A 13,534-nucleotide genomic window follows, 5' to 3' on the forward strand; every position below is an offset into this window, starting at 1 on the left:
ATTTTGCGCAATTTCCAACAATTGATTATTACGTATTCACAGTGATTTTCTAAGTAGGGAAAATGGTTGTAGGTGGATCGAGTAATCTCATGTTTTTATTTTTCATTTTTGGTTATTTGGCTGCTAAACTATCGCCTAATAATTGATAGTTACACGCTAAAGTAAGCCGATTTTCTTCAAGCCAAGCCAAAAAAGAAAAAGAAAAAAGAAAAAGAACACAAAAAGAGAAGGCCACTTTTCACGGTACGTGACGGGTTCTAAGTCAATGCATAATTTCAAATGAACTTCATCTGATTGATTGATTCCTAAAAGGTACACGATGAGCTACTAGCTACAGAAGCAACTACTACCACACGAAGAGAAACTCCATCCATCTAAAAGGGATGAAGAACTCCCGCGATCCATGCATGCACTGTTCACCAACGTTCTTTAAAGAGACGGAAATGAGGATCTTGAGAAGATTAACTAAAGCTGTGAATGATGAAGAGATTGGAAAACCCGCGAGTGATGATGAAGTTTGGGGTTTCCCGTTAATTTTCTGCTGATCAAGCGAAGCGAACCGAGCAATCCTTCCCCCCGTCTTTTAAATTCCCGGTGTGTGTCGAGGAGAGCCCGACTCTCAAATCCTTGCATTCCACCTCCACCGACCCTCGCTTGCTTGGCAAATACGCATGCATGAACTTGACACTAACGTCCATTTTCACTGACATCACCTCCGACCCTTTCCTCAGAAGCTCGTCCACAGTGAACTGGAATGATCTCTTGCTTCTCCTTCCGCGGCCAGGACTTGGGCTTGCTTTCACCTCGAAGGAGCCGTGGCGTCTCTCACCGATGTAATGTTCCGACGATGATTTGTTGTTGTGGCTAGAGAGACGAAGCTGGCACTTGCTCGGAATTAGTGCGAGGAAGAGGTTGACGCCCCGATGACCACACCGATTTTCTTGTTGGGGTTGGTGGCGGTAAGCCGGATTCCGACGTCGAATTTTGGAGGAGGGGATGAGGCGTCGGAGACATTGGGAAGGCCAGAGAGGGATAGGGAGTCGAGCCGGAATGCTGGAGGGCGAGGATTCAGGATGAGCCACGCGACGGTGATGACCGCGCCGATCAAGAAAACGAGGAGGACCAGCGACTGCATAGAACGGAAGACAATTTTGAAGGATCTAGAGGAGGAGGGGGCGGCGGCGGCGGCGGTGGCCGAGGAGGCGGTGGCAGCAGTGGACATGGGGATGAAACTTCTGGCAGTGGACATGGGGATGAAACTTCTCGAAAGGGTTGAAGGAGGAGGAGATGGAGGTAAAAGATGGGGATGACGACGTGCTTAATAGTGAATATATAAATAAAATTTCTTCCACAAAGCCGCGTCGGAGAAGATTCGTGGCTTTTAACGTCGAGCTTTTGCAGGAAAAGAGGGACGGCGGAGAATGTCGTCGCTAGCAACCGTAGTGAAAACGGCAATCTTTTCGATTAGGGGACAAATACGTCAGTGAAAAAGAATCATCGCGCCACGATCACGACGAAGGCCAATTTATGCGGGATTTCCTTCTTGGGGAAGTAATCCTAGAGCTACAGAATCGGCAATACCGAATTGATTCACAAAATTGATTTGGCTAGCGTTCGATTTTGCTTCATACTCGTTGTGGACCCATCTTTCCAGAGTACGTTTTACGGCTACCTTTCTTTTTCCTAGCTTCGAACTTTAAGCATTATTATTGAGGATATGAAATGCAGCTTTTAATTGATGTTTATAAGATTTTGTGCAATCGTTACCAATTATTTTAAAAACTTGAATCGACATAAGAAGGTATAATTTGATATTTAAATATTCCAACAATGTTGTGTGCCTAGAATATTTTGTAACGAATTTCATTAGTTTAGGTCATTTAAGGATTTACAATTAAAATCTTAAAGTTAGGTTGTTGTTTCTCTTTTCATTTTTTTATGGCAAAGTCAAACTTAGTGCTTCTTGGAAGCGCGAATGCCAAACAATAAACATATATGGGCAATAGTTGATAATTGTTTTTAGAATTAGAGGAATTTTATCATAAAACTTGTTCATTCGATGACAAAGGCATGCTAGTAAAGAAATTTATTCTTCAATTTACTAGGCAAGTCATCACTTAGTTTTAGGGTTTATACTATGAAAAATCTTAAATAGGTATACATGTGATAAATTTATTACACAAAAAAAAAAATCATAGATTAGTACATTTATGAAAAATTTATACATGTTAGTTTCTATTAAACTGAATTAATATAATGAAAATTCTAAACTGATATACTTGTGACAAATTGAGAATAAATCTTCAAATTGGTACATCCGTCAATTATTACAATAATTTGACCGTAAAATTTAATGAAAATTAACGAATGATAAATTTATCAAGTATATCAATTTATAATTTTTTGTGGTAAAAAAATTAAATTTGTTAGAGGTACACTCATTTAAAGATTTTTGTCATCAAAAAGTTAATTTGAGATAAATTTATTTTAAATAGTCAGGTTGTAATTTTTTTATACCCTTAACCCTTTAATTTTTACCACCTGAGTCCACTCCTTTGCGTGGACGACTGCCTCCGACGCTGCTAAGGCAAGAGCCGAGAAACTCCAGGGACGAACGCCGCGGGCGGGGAGCGAGGAGCTGAACCGCCGCCAGTTTTGAAGATTTCATGCCCAGATTCATGGCGTTGACTTCTCTTTGGACTTGGCCCTTCGTTCCGTCAGTCCCCAACATGTCCGCGGAGGAGCACGTGCACGAAAATTACAATCGTGCGCATGTAAAGGCGCGTCGCCGACTTATGATGGGGGCCGTTGTCCGAGTCAGATCCATTGAAAAGAGCGACGCGCGTGCCTTAGTGTGGGCGCGAATGAAAGAAGAAAAAATCGAAACCCGCCGACGTATTGCGGACTGCAGAAAGTCCCGAAGCTTCCGAGCAGATCAGATTCGATCAAGGCGAACATCGAATTAGCCTGCCAAGGGGACAGCAAATGTAGAATTTCGAGGTATCGTGATCTTTTATGACGGCTTCAATTTCTTCTTTGCTCAAAATCTCTGTCTTGATTAAAAGATACTTTTATGGTGAATTTGTGAAGCCTTTGATATTAAAAGGAGTGGCATCAAGGTCGTCACCACTATACCTGAGGTAGCATTGGGTGTTCGCTGGGTACAAATAATTTTCTTCCTTTTTGTTCTATAATTTCTTACATACTCTAACTGAGTCTGCTTCTCTGAACTTCACCTTATTTTGTTTTTTTTTTTTTTTTTTTTCGATTCGGTTTCAGAAGGAGTCTTTGAGTCTCCATGCTCTCTCACAGAATGGAGAGGTTATTTTCTATGTCAACCGGTTTTGATCAAAGCAAGTTAAATCTCAGCTCCTCGCCAATTATTTCCTTCTAATGACAAGAGTAGCCGCTCATGGCTTTGTTTTCGCCCTATCAAACGTGATCACAGCTTCTGTTTTTACTTTCTCTTCAGAAATTCTAAATAACAATCAAACTTCGAAAAATCATGAGTGATATTTTTGCTGCACTCCTGATTTAAAAAAAAAAAAAAAAAAAACTCCCCTCAACCATACCTCTAATTGATGGGTCGCAAATTACGGATATCAACCATAGACAAATTTGGGCGATGTAACTCATCAATAAAAGAAGTATGACCTAAAAGTTGTATATAATTTTGCATGTCCGTGTTTATATACTTTAGAAATTTCGGCCATTTTCATATCCAAAATAAGTCAAGGTGTCGGGAATGGCGACATTCAAATGTATCAGAACAAATTGATGGAATGGATGTGGTGTGCAGCACCATTCGTAGTTTTGATGGATGGTCGAAACTTTTGACCATTTAATGGATTGGGTAAAAATTAGGTCGGCTGAAGTTTTAATATGGATTGGAAATGGGTTTATTATAATAGAGCTCAATTGAAAAATAAGTTGTAAATGGGTTTATCCCAATTCCATTTATAAATTATAACCTATTAATAACTCAACCAAACTCATTACTTTTCAATTTCCTTTTTTTTTTTCCTTTTCTTTCTTTTTTTTTTCTTTTTTATAGGCTTATCACTGACCATGATAGTGGCTGGCGACCGCCCATAAGTGAGCTCGAGCCCCACCCAATTTGGCAACCTAGGTGGGGCTTAAGCCTTGGTTGAGGTCACCAAAGCCTTGCCAACATCTGGCGACCTCGGGCAAGTCTCGAGCCTCACCCAAGTCACTAGATTTGGTGAGGACCAAGCTTGCCTTATTAACCTCGAGTGAGCTAAGGCCTTGCCATATTCGGCGACCTGGGCGAGGCTCGCCCAGGTCGTTGGATCTGGTGAGGCCCAAGCCTGTCAACATTGGGTGAACTCGGCCTTGTTGTGGTGGGCAACTGGCCAATGAGGAAGAAAAAGAAAAAGAAAGAAAAGACAAATAATAATAATAATAATAATAATAATAATAATAATAATAATAATAATAATAATTAAAAATCGATTTAAAAATATAATAATAAAAAAATTATTGAAAGTGGTGCATGAGTAAAAAATTTTAATTACTAAATAGTGAAAAATATCTTCTTGTTTATTTTCAAATTTTAGTCAAATACCAGAAAATACGATTATTTTCATAGAAAATGGTTTTCTTAGAATATTAATGTGTTTTGATAATACAGGTCAAATCGGATATGAGTTGGGTATGTGTTTGGTCGAATATGAGTCATTAAAGTTACATTGCATGAAAATATATCAAAATGGATTAAATTAGTCAACATGAGTTAGACCATTTTCGACTTGGCCTAAACCCAACCTGACCCATCTGTTTGATGGCCTTAGTTGAAAGGTAGTATTCCAAGCTAAGAGTGTATTTGTTTAAGTGAATATTTTCCACAAATTAGTTTTGTACATTTTCCCGCGTTTGATTTGCTAAATATTAGTTAGTGAAAAATCATTTGTAGTCAAAAAAAATATGCACACTTAAAGTTAGAGACATGAATTGTCTATACAGAAAAATGAAAAGAAAATTCTAAGAAATGATAATTTGAAAATACTTTTTATTATGAATTTTTTCCGAAACAAATTGACCCTAATTAAATGCAAGGAAAGAAATGAGTTTGAAAAACTGTGTGACCCTATCAAAGTCAAGGGCGGTGGCGTCGTCACCTATGTAGCACCGACACGGAGACGTAACACGTGACACGACACGACACGTTATTTCTTAAAAATAGATAATTTCGACACGTTCCGACACGTTATATATACATAAATAAATAATAATAAAAATAGCCTAGAATTAATTTACACAAAAAATATTAAATAATATCATTCATTATTTTAATTTGTTACAATAATACACAAAACTTAGAGGAAAAAAACATTATTTAAAGAAAAATGCTGAAATGATATTTTTAAATTTATTTATTTATCATATATAACATTTTTATTACTTCTTTCAGAGTAAAAGACTTTAAAAAAAAAATCTAAAAAATAAAACTGAATTTTTTTTTTGACCTGTGTGTGTATATTTATAGCAATTTTATTACTTCTTTTATTACCTCTTTGTGTATATTTATATTTTGACCCCTCAAGTATTATAAATTTTTAAAATTGACTCCGTGCGTGTCGGAATCGCGTGTCGAAATTCTGGACTCGCATGTCGGAGCGTGTCGGAATCTCGTGTCGAAATTCTAGACTCGCATGTCGGAGCGTGTCGGAAAGAGTTGACCACGTGTCGGATTTTTCGACACTCGTTGACCGCGTGTCGGAGCGTGTCGGGACGCGTGTGGAGTGTCGGACACGACACGAAGGCTTCGGAGAGTGTCCGTGCTACATAGGTCATCACCATCTTAGTACCTTATCTCTTCCACCCAATCATCTCTTTATATCCTGAAAATATATTGGATGGGCTGGCTCCTCCATATCGCCATGGGGCCGGCCCATTCACTCATTCATTGGATAGACACGTGGCCCCTAAGACCATTTTCGACTTGGCCTAAACCCAACCTGACCTATCTGTTTGATGGCCTTAGTTGAAAGGTAGTATTCCAAGCTAAGAGTGTATTTGTTTAAGTGAATATTTTCCACAAATTAGTTTTGTACATTTTCCCGCTTTTGATTTGCTAAATATTAGTTAGTGAAAAACCATTTGTAGTCAAAGAAAATATGCACGCTTAAAGTTAGAGACATGAATTGTCTATACAGAAAAATGAAAAGAAAATTCTAAGAAATGATAATTTGAAAATACTTTTTATTATGAATTTTTTTCCGAAACAAATTGACCCTAATTAAATGCAAGGAAAGAAATGAGTTTGAAAAACTATGTGACCCTATCAAAGTCAAGGGCGGTGGCGTCGTCACCTATGTAGCACTGACACGGAGACGTAACACGTGACACGACACGACACGTTATTTCTTAAAAATAGATAATTTCGATACGTTCCGACACGTTATATATACATAAATAAATAATAATAAAAATAGCCTAGAATTAATTTACACAAAAAAATATTAAATAATATCATTCATTATTTTAATTTGTTACAATAATACACAAAACTTAGAGGAAAAAAACATTATTTAAAGAAAAATGCTGAAATGATATTTTTAAATTTATTTATTTATCATATATAACATTTTTATTACTTCTTTCAGAGTAAAAGACTTTTTAAAAAAAATCTAAAAAATAAAACTGAAATTTTTTTGACCTGTGTGTATATTTATAGCAATTTTATTACTTCTTTTATTACCTCTTTGTGTATATTTATATTTTGACCCCTCAAGTATTATGAATTTTTAAAATTGACTCCGTGCGTGTCGGAATCGCGTGTCGAAATTCTGGACTCGCATGTCGAAGCGTGTCGGAAAGAGTTGATCACGTGTCGGATTTTTCGACACTCGTTGACCGCGTGTCGGAGCGTGTCGAGACGTGTCAGAGTGTCGGACACAACACGAAGGCTTCCGGAGAGTGTCCGTGCTACATAGGTCATCACCATCTTAGTACCTTATCTCTTCCACCCAATCATCTCTTTATATCCTGAAAAATATATTGGATGGGCTGGCTCCTCCATATCGCCATGGGGCCGGCCCATTCACTCATTCAGTGGATAGACACGTGGCCCCTACGGCCTTTGCTCAATTCTCAATCCAAACATCACCCCCCCCAAGACACGCCGTCCCCAACATCCCCGGCATCTGCGGCATCCCCGTCCCCACCGGGTTCACCACCAGCTGCCCTCACTCACCCCTGGTCACCAACCCCTGGTCACCCGCTCGCGTCCTCCGCCTCCTGCTGGTCAATGGACGGTCGGCCTTCCACCACCATCACGACGGCGGGCAGGTGCTCCCCTCCTCTAATTTATTAGAGCAAGGACATGTTTTCATTCCCTCTCCATTTTACTTTTTTTTAGTGGAATTATATACAATGAAATTGAGTACTCTCTCTCTCTCTACTTTCAGTCCCCTATATTAACTCACATAAGCAGTCGCATAGAGTTGCACGTGTTCATATTCATACTTTGCACGTGAGTTGCACATCCATTGTACGTGCAATCCATGTGCATGGCACAAGATAAAAGATATTTAGTTTATCCGAATATTATCATTTCCAAAATGGGGGTTGAGGCACCATGGAACCAAGGAATGAGAGACAAAAATTGGCTGAATGGTCGCAAGAACAAATTAAAATCAATTGTTTCACGGTACTTATGTCCTGTCTTTATTCAGTGCTTGACCTTAACCAGGGATTACAAAGTAAATAAAGGAAATGGAAGCGTCAATAAGAAATTGGGCATTCACTCTCGCTATAAGGGACGAAAATGGTCGCTCATGAAAGGAATTGAAGAACAGATGAAGAGGAAACGATCGAAGACGTAGAGAGAGATTTTGTGTATTGTATTGTCTTCAATAATGAATATGATGTACAGCCTTAGTAGATATAATACAAGATGTAAGACAGAAAGGAAATTAATGATCCTATGAATCAATCTAAATCAATCAATCTAATCTAGATCTAATCTCAAATTGATTTGTACAAATCGTAATCGGATCGTAATTGGATCTCAATCCATCCTCTGTCAAAGCCGCATATCTTTCAACACTCCCCCTCAAGTTGGTGGCTTGTATATGTCTAAGACACCTAGCTTGTTCAAAAGATATGTGTGCTGTCTTTGACACAGAGGTTTGGTGAAGATGTCTACAGGTTGTTCTGTCGTCACAATCCCTCTTGTTTTGATGACTCCTTCTGAAATTTTGTCTCGTGTAAAGTGACAATCCACCTCTATATGCTTGGTTCTCTCGTGCACTATAGGATTTGATGCTAATTTTAGGGCTGCATCATTGTCACATAATAGCTTTGTTGCCCCTTGTACCTGTATTCCAAGATCCTTAAGAAGACCTCGTAGCCACACTATCTGACAGGTAGTTTTACCCATAGCACGATATTCTGCTTCAGCTGAAGACAGAGATACAGTGGCTTGCTTCTTAGTCTTCCAGGAGAGTAAAGAATCACCCAATTTAATGCAATATCCAGTGATAGATCTTCGACTCATGGGACAAGTCGCATAGTCTGCATCACAATATGCTGTCATTTCCATGTTGCATCTTCTAGATAAGAGAATTCCAAGTCCCGGACTCTTCTTTAGGTACTTGACAACTTTAAGGGCTGCGTTCATATGTGACTGTTTCGGACTGTGCATGAACTGGCTAAGTGTCTGCACTGCATAAGAGATGTCAGGCTTGGTCATTGTCAGATATATGAGTTTTTCGACAAGCCTTTGATAGATTGAAGGATCTTCCAATGTGAGATCATCATCCTGAGAAATGCCTTTGTCATATTCTGCAGTAGTCAACTTAGTATTCTGCTCAATGGGAATAACTGTTGGCTTGCACCCTGAAAGACCTGCTTCTGAAATAACCTCCATTATGAATTTCCGCTGACTGAGGGAAATGCCTTGTATAGATCGGGCAATTTCGATGCCAAGGAAATACTTAGGTGCTCCTAAGTCTTTTATGTGAAAAGTTGCATGCAGAAACTTCTTAAAACCTTCTATGGCAATTTTATCATTTCCCATAATGAGAATATCATTAACATATATCATCAAATAAATAGATGACATACCTTTAGTCCGGGAGAATAAGGCATAATCATGTTTGGACTGTTTGAAGCCTACTGTGGTAAGGGCGCCTGCAAATTTAGAGTACCACTGTCTAGAAGCTTGCTTCAATCCATAAAGGGATTTACGAAGACGACACACTTTATTCTCCCCCTGTCTTCGTAAGCCTTGAGGAACGTCCATATATATCTCCTCATCTAAATCACCGTAAAGGAAGGCGTTATGGACGTCCATTTGGTGTAGAGACCAGTCATGAATAGCAGCAACTGACAAGAATGAATGCACTGTAACATCTTTAGCTACATGTGAGAATGTCTCATGATAATCGAATCCTTCTCGCTAAGTGAATCCTTTGGCAACCAAACGTGCCTTGAATCTTTCAATAGAGCCATCAGCTCGATATTTAATCTTGTAAACCCATTTGCAGCCAATGGATTTACGATTTGATGGTAATGAGACGAGATCCCAGGTCTTGTTATCAATTAAAGCCTGTAATTCTACTTCCATGGCTTTCTGCCATCGTGGATCAGCAGATGCCTCATTATAACTAGTAGGCTCCCTATCCTCTGATAATTGACTAACACAACACCTATGTTCCGGTGATAAATTATGAAAGGAAACATAGGATGAAGTGGGATATTTGATACCTGGTTTGTTGAGAGAAGCGCAGACATAATCCTTTGTCCAGGTAGGAGGTCGCACAGCTCGACCAGAACGTCTTGGAGGATCCACCCTTGAGGGTGAAGAGGTTGTTTCTCTGGAAGAGGTAGGCATAGTATCTCGAAGTTCTTCATCAGTAGAGAAATCTTCCATTGAATTCCCTGAAACATTCTCTGGAACCTGATTTTCATCAGAAGTAGGTGCTGCTACCGAAGTATTCATTATCACAGAGGGTTCATTAGCTGATATTGCTAATGGTATGTAATCAGGATCAGAAAATCTTGTCTCATCAAGTAAATGAGGACAGGAAGTATGGATTGTACCTGATTCTCCATGTGAGGATACCTTGTCATTAAATGGAAAGACATTTTCATGAAAGATAACATCTCTACTGACAAAGAATTCCTTTATAGACAAATCAAGAACCCGATATCCCTTCTGCAGATTAGGGTATCCCATGAATATGCACCGTCGAGCACGAGGATCCATCTTGTTTCGAGGGCCCATTACAGCTGCATAACATAAGCATCCAAAGACTTTGAGATGTGTCCGTTCTGGTAATTTCCCGAATAACAGCTCAAAAGGCGTTTGTCCATTGAGGACTCGAGTAGGCATTCGGTTGATAAGATATGTAGCTGTAATAATGCAATTTCCCCAATATTCATCTGGAATTGCTGCTTGAAATTTCAGGGCTCGAGCAACTTCCAGAAGATGTCGATGTTTGCGCTCAACCACCCCATTCTGTTGTGGTGTGTATACACAAGAGCTTTCATGTTGAATTCCATGAGATGAGAATAATGAAGTGCAATCATGGTTGAAGAATTCCCTTCCGTTATCAGTACGGATCTTCTTAATTGACTTTCCGAATTGATTTTTCGAAAGAACAATGAATGTCCTTAAATGAGAATAAGCTTGACTTTTAGACTGCATTAAGAAAATCCATGTTGCACGAGAATAATCATCTACTATGGTGAGAAAATAACGAGACCCATCATGATTGGCTGCATGATAAGGCCCCCAAACATCCACATGAATCAATGAGAAAATTTCACTAGCACGAGTGCTTCTGGATGGAAATGGTGTACGTGATTGCTTTGCGAGAGGGCATATGGAGCATTGAGAATAAGGAAAGGAAGCACTATGACCCATTCTTAAGTGCATAATGAAATTCTTTTCATTGGTAGTCAAATTACACAATGAAAGTTTATTGAAATGGGTGCTAGAAAAATCAAAATTACTTGGAAAGCTTGTCCAAAAATAAAGGCCTTCAGAAAGATTACCCAAGCCCATCAGTCTGCCAGTCAAAAGGGCCTGAAAGAAGCATGTGTCAGCATCGAAGAATACCCAGCATGAGTTTTCCTTGCATACTCTCGATACTGAAATAAGATTAAACTAGAATTCCGGGACATAAAGGACATTTTCAAGGATAATTTGAGGACTAAGGTTCACAGTTCCTGTCACATTCACATGTGTGATATTCCCGTTGGGTAATTGTACGGAAATAGGAAAATTTGATCCTTCATTTATACTTGTAAAAAATCCTTTATCACAAACAATGTGATCGCTTGCCCCTGAATCAATAATCCCTGCCTATTTTGAAATGGAATTAATTAGGTAATGTGTAATACCTGAGAAACTGCCCCCTTTATTGGAGGTATCCAATTTTTGCATAGCCTGCAACAGCTGTTGATATTGGCCATAAGAGATAGGTGGGTCAGCATTTTGGCCTGTAGGTCCAGTCATTTGATAGGCAGCTGCTATTTTTTTTTCTTTTTCCCGGGCTTTCCATGTAACTTTCAACAGCTTGTCAATCATGTGATTAGAACGCTTGCGAATCACAAAACATTTTACCTTTTCCTTTAAAATTGGGCCTGAAATTTTTTCGGCGACGTGGCATAGATCTGGCCCTCCATCCCTTTACTCGCGGAATCATATCCGCCGTCCGATCCATCCGCGCTTTCGGATCCATGAAGACCGTCCGAGCCACGCCACCGATCTGATCCGTCTGATCCACGCCCGCGATCCGGACCGTCGATCCTCGCATTAGATCTCGGCCATTAATTCCATCCCTTTTAAAGGGGCGAATGTCTCCCCCAAACCCTACGGCACCTCTTCTCTCCTTCTCTCGATTTAGGGTTCTCACCGAACCATCTCACCGTTCACCGCGAGCCGCAAGTGCGATGTTGTCGCCGTTCCTCGCGTGTTCTGCGAGATGCTGGCTCTCCTCCTGCACAGCCAGTTGGTATATTCGTCCGATCGGGGGAACTGGATCCATGGCTAGAATCTGTGAACGAAAGGTAATGTAAGTTTCGTTCAAAATCAGCAAAAAACGTGTAGCCTTCTCCCTTTCTTTGATAGATCGATACTGTTCGAGTGTTGAATCTGGTCCCTCGAGTTTTTCTTCGACTGCTTCGAGCTCGTTCCATAAAGACGATAGCTTGTTGAAGCAAGCCGTGACTGTCATATTCCCTTGTTTGAGATTGCTTAATTCCTGCATAAGCGAAAAAATTCTTGCACGGTCGAGTTTACCGTACATTTCTCGAATATTTTCCCACATCTTTTGAGTGTCTTCTGTGGGTGGGAGCCCAGCCGCGACCTCCGGAGAAATGCAATTTCCGATCCAGGTTCGGATGAGTTGATTGCATTTCCTCCAGTGTCGGGCTAGACGCTCATCTGAGGGAACAGCGATGGTTCCATCCAGAACCTGTCTTTGTCCTTCGTTACCAGCGCGCGTCGGAATTCTCGCAACCACCTGGAGTAATTTTCTTGCCCGGTGAGCTATTGGCTGATTAGTTTCAGTTCCGGTCCGTCGGCGGTGGAAACAAACAGGGGGTCGCCGGATTCTGGCCATCCGGTAAAAATCGACCCTGGATACGGTAAAAATCCAGGCACAAAACCCGGGTAGGGATTTGTTCCCATACCCGGATTAGTTGACCCGGTTCCATAGCTCGCATTGAAATTGGTCGAGTATGGATTTGTTCCATTACCCGAACCATCGGATCTATCTCCTTGGCCCGTATTCGCTCCAACCGACCCGGCGGATATGCTTGCCCCGCTTATGGCTGGTGGGCTGCCGTCGGGTTGAGTAGAGGCCCATGTCCCTTGAATTCCTGGCGATGGTGCATTCTAGCTAGGGCCGAACAGCCACGTATTGGGCTGAATCTGAAAAAATGGCCACTGGTAAGGATGGCCCATCATTGGTTGGCCCAAAATGGGCTGTACGATGAGGGGTTGCCCCAGATTTGTCTGAGCCAGAGAAATTCCACCGTCTTGGGCCTGAGCAGGTTGTTCTTGCGATCTAGCGACGTCAATGGTATCCCGGTTTTCTGCAGATGGCATGGAATTCTCATCTTGCGGATGCGCATCGAGGCTGAAGGTAAGTGGTTTGGCATGGTAAAAGTATATTGAGATGTTGAATTTTTGCAGGATTAAGGATTTGGACAGAAAAAAAAAAAGCAAGGGAAATAAGGACTCGAAGATCTCGACGGGAAGAAAAAGAGCGGAAGCAAATCAGAGAACTTTTACTGCTCTGATACCATGAAAGGAATTGAAGAACAGATGAAGAGGAAACGATCGAAGACGTAGAGAGAGATTTTGTGTATTGTATTGTCTTCAATAATGAATCTGATGTACAACCTTAGTAGATATAATACAAGATGTAAGACAGAAAGGAAATTAATGATCCTATGAATCAATCTAAATCAATCAATCTAATCTAGATCTAATCTCAAATTGATTTGTACAAATTGTAATTGGATCGTAATTGGATCTCAATCCATCCTCTGTCAA

This window comes from Eucalyptus grandis, chromosome 10, assembly GCF_016545825.1.
Source record: "Eucalyptus grandis isolate ANBG69807.140 chromosome 10, ASM1654582v1, whole genome shotgun sequence".
Classification (NCBI taxonomy): Eukaryota; Viridiplantae; Streptophyta; class Magnoliopsida; order Myrtales; family Myrtaceae; genus Eucalyptus; species Eucalyptus grandis.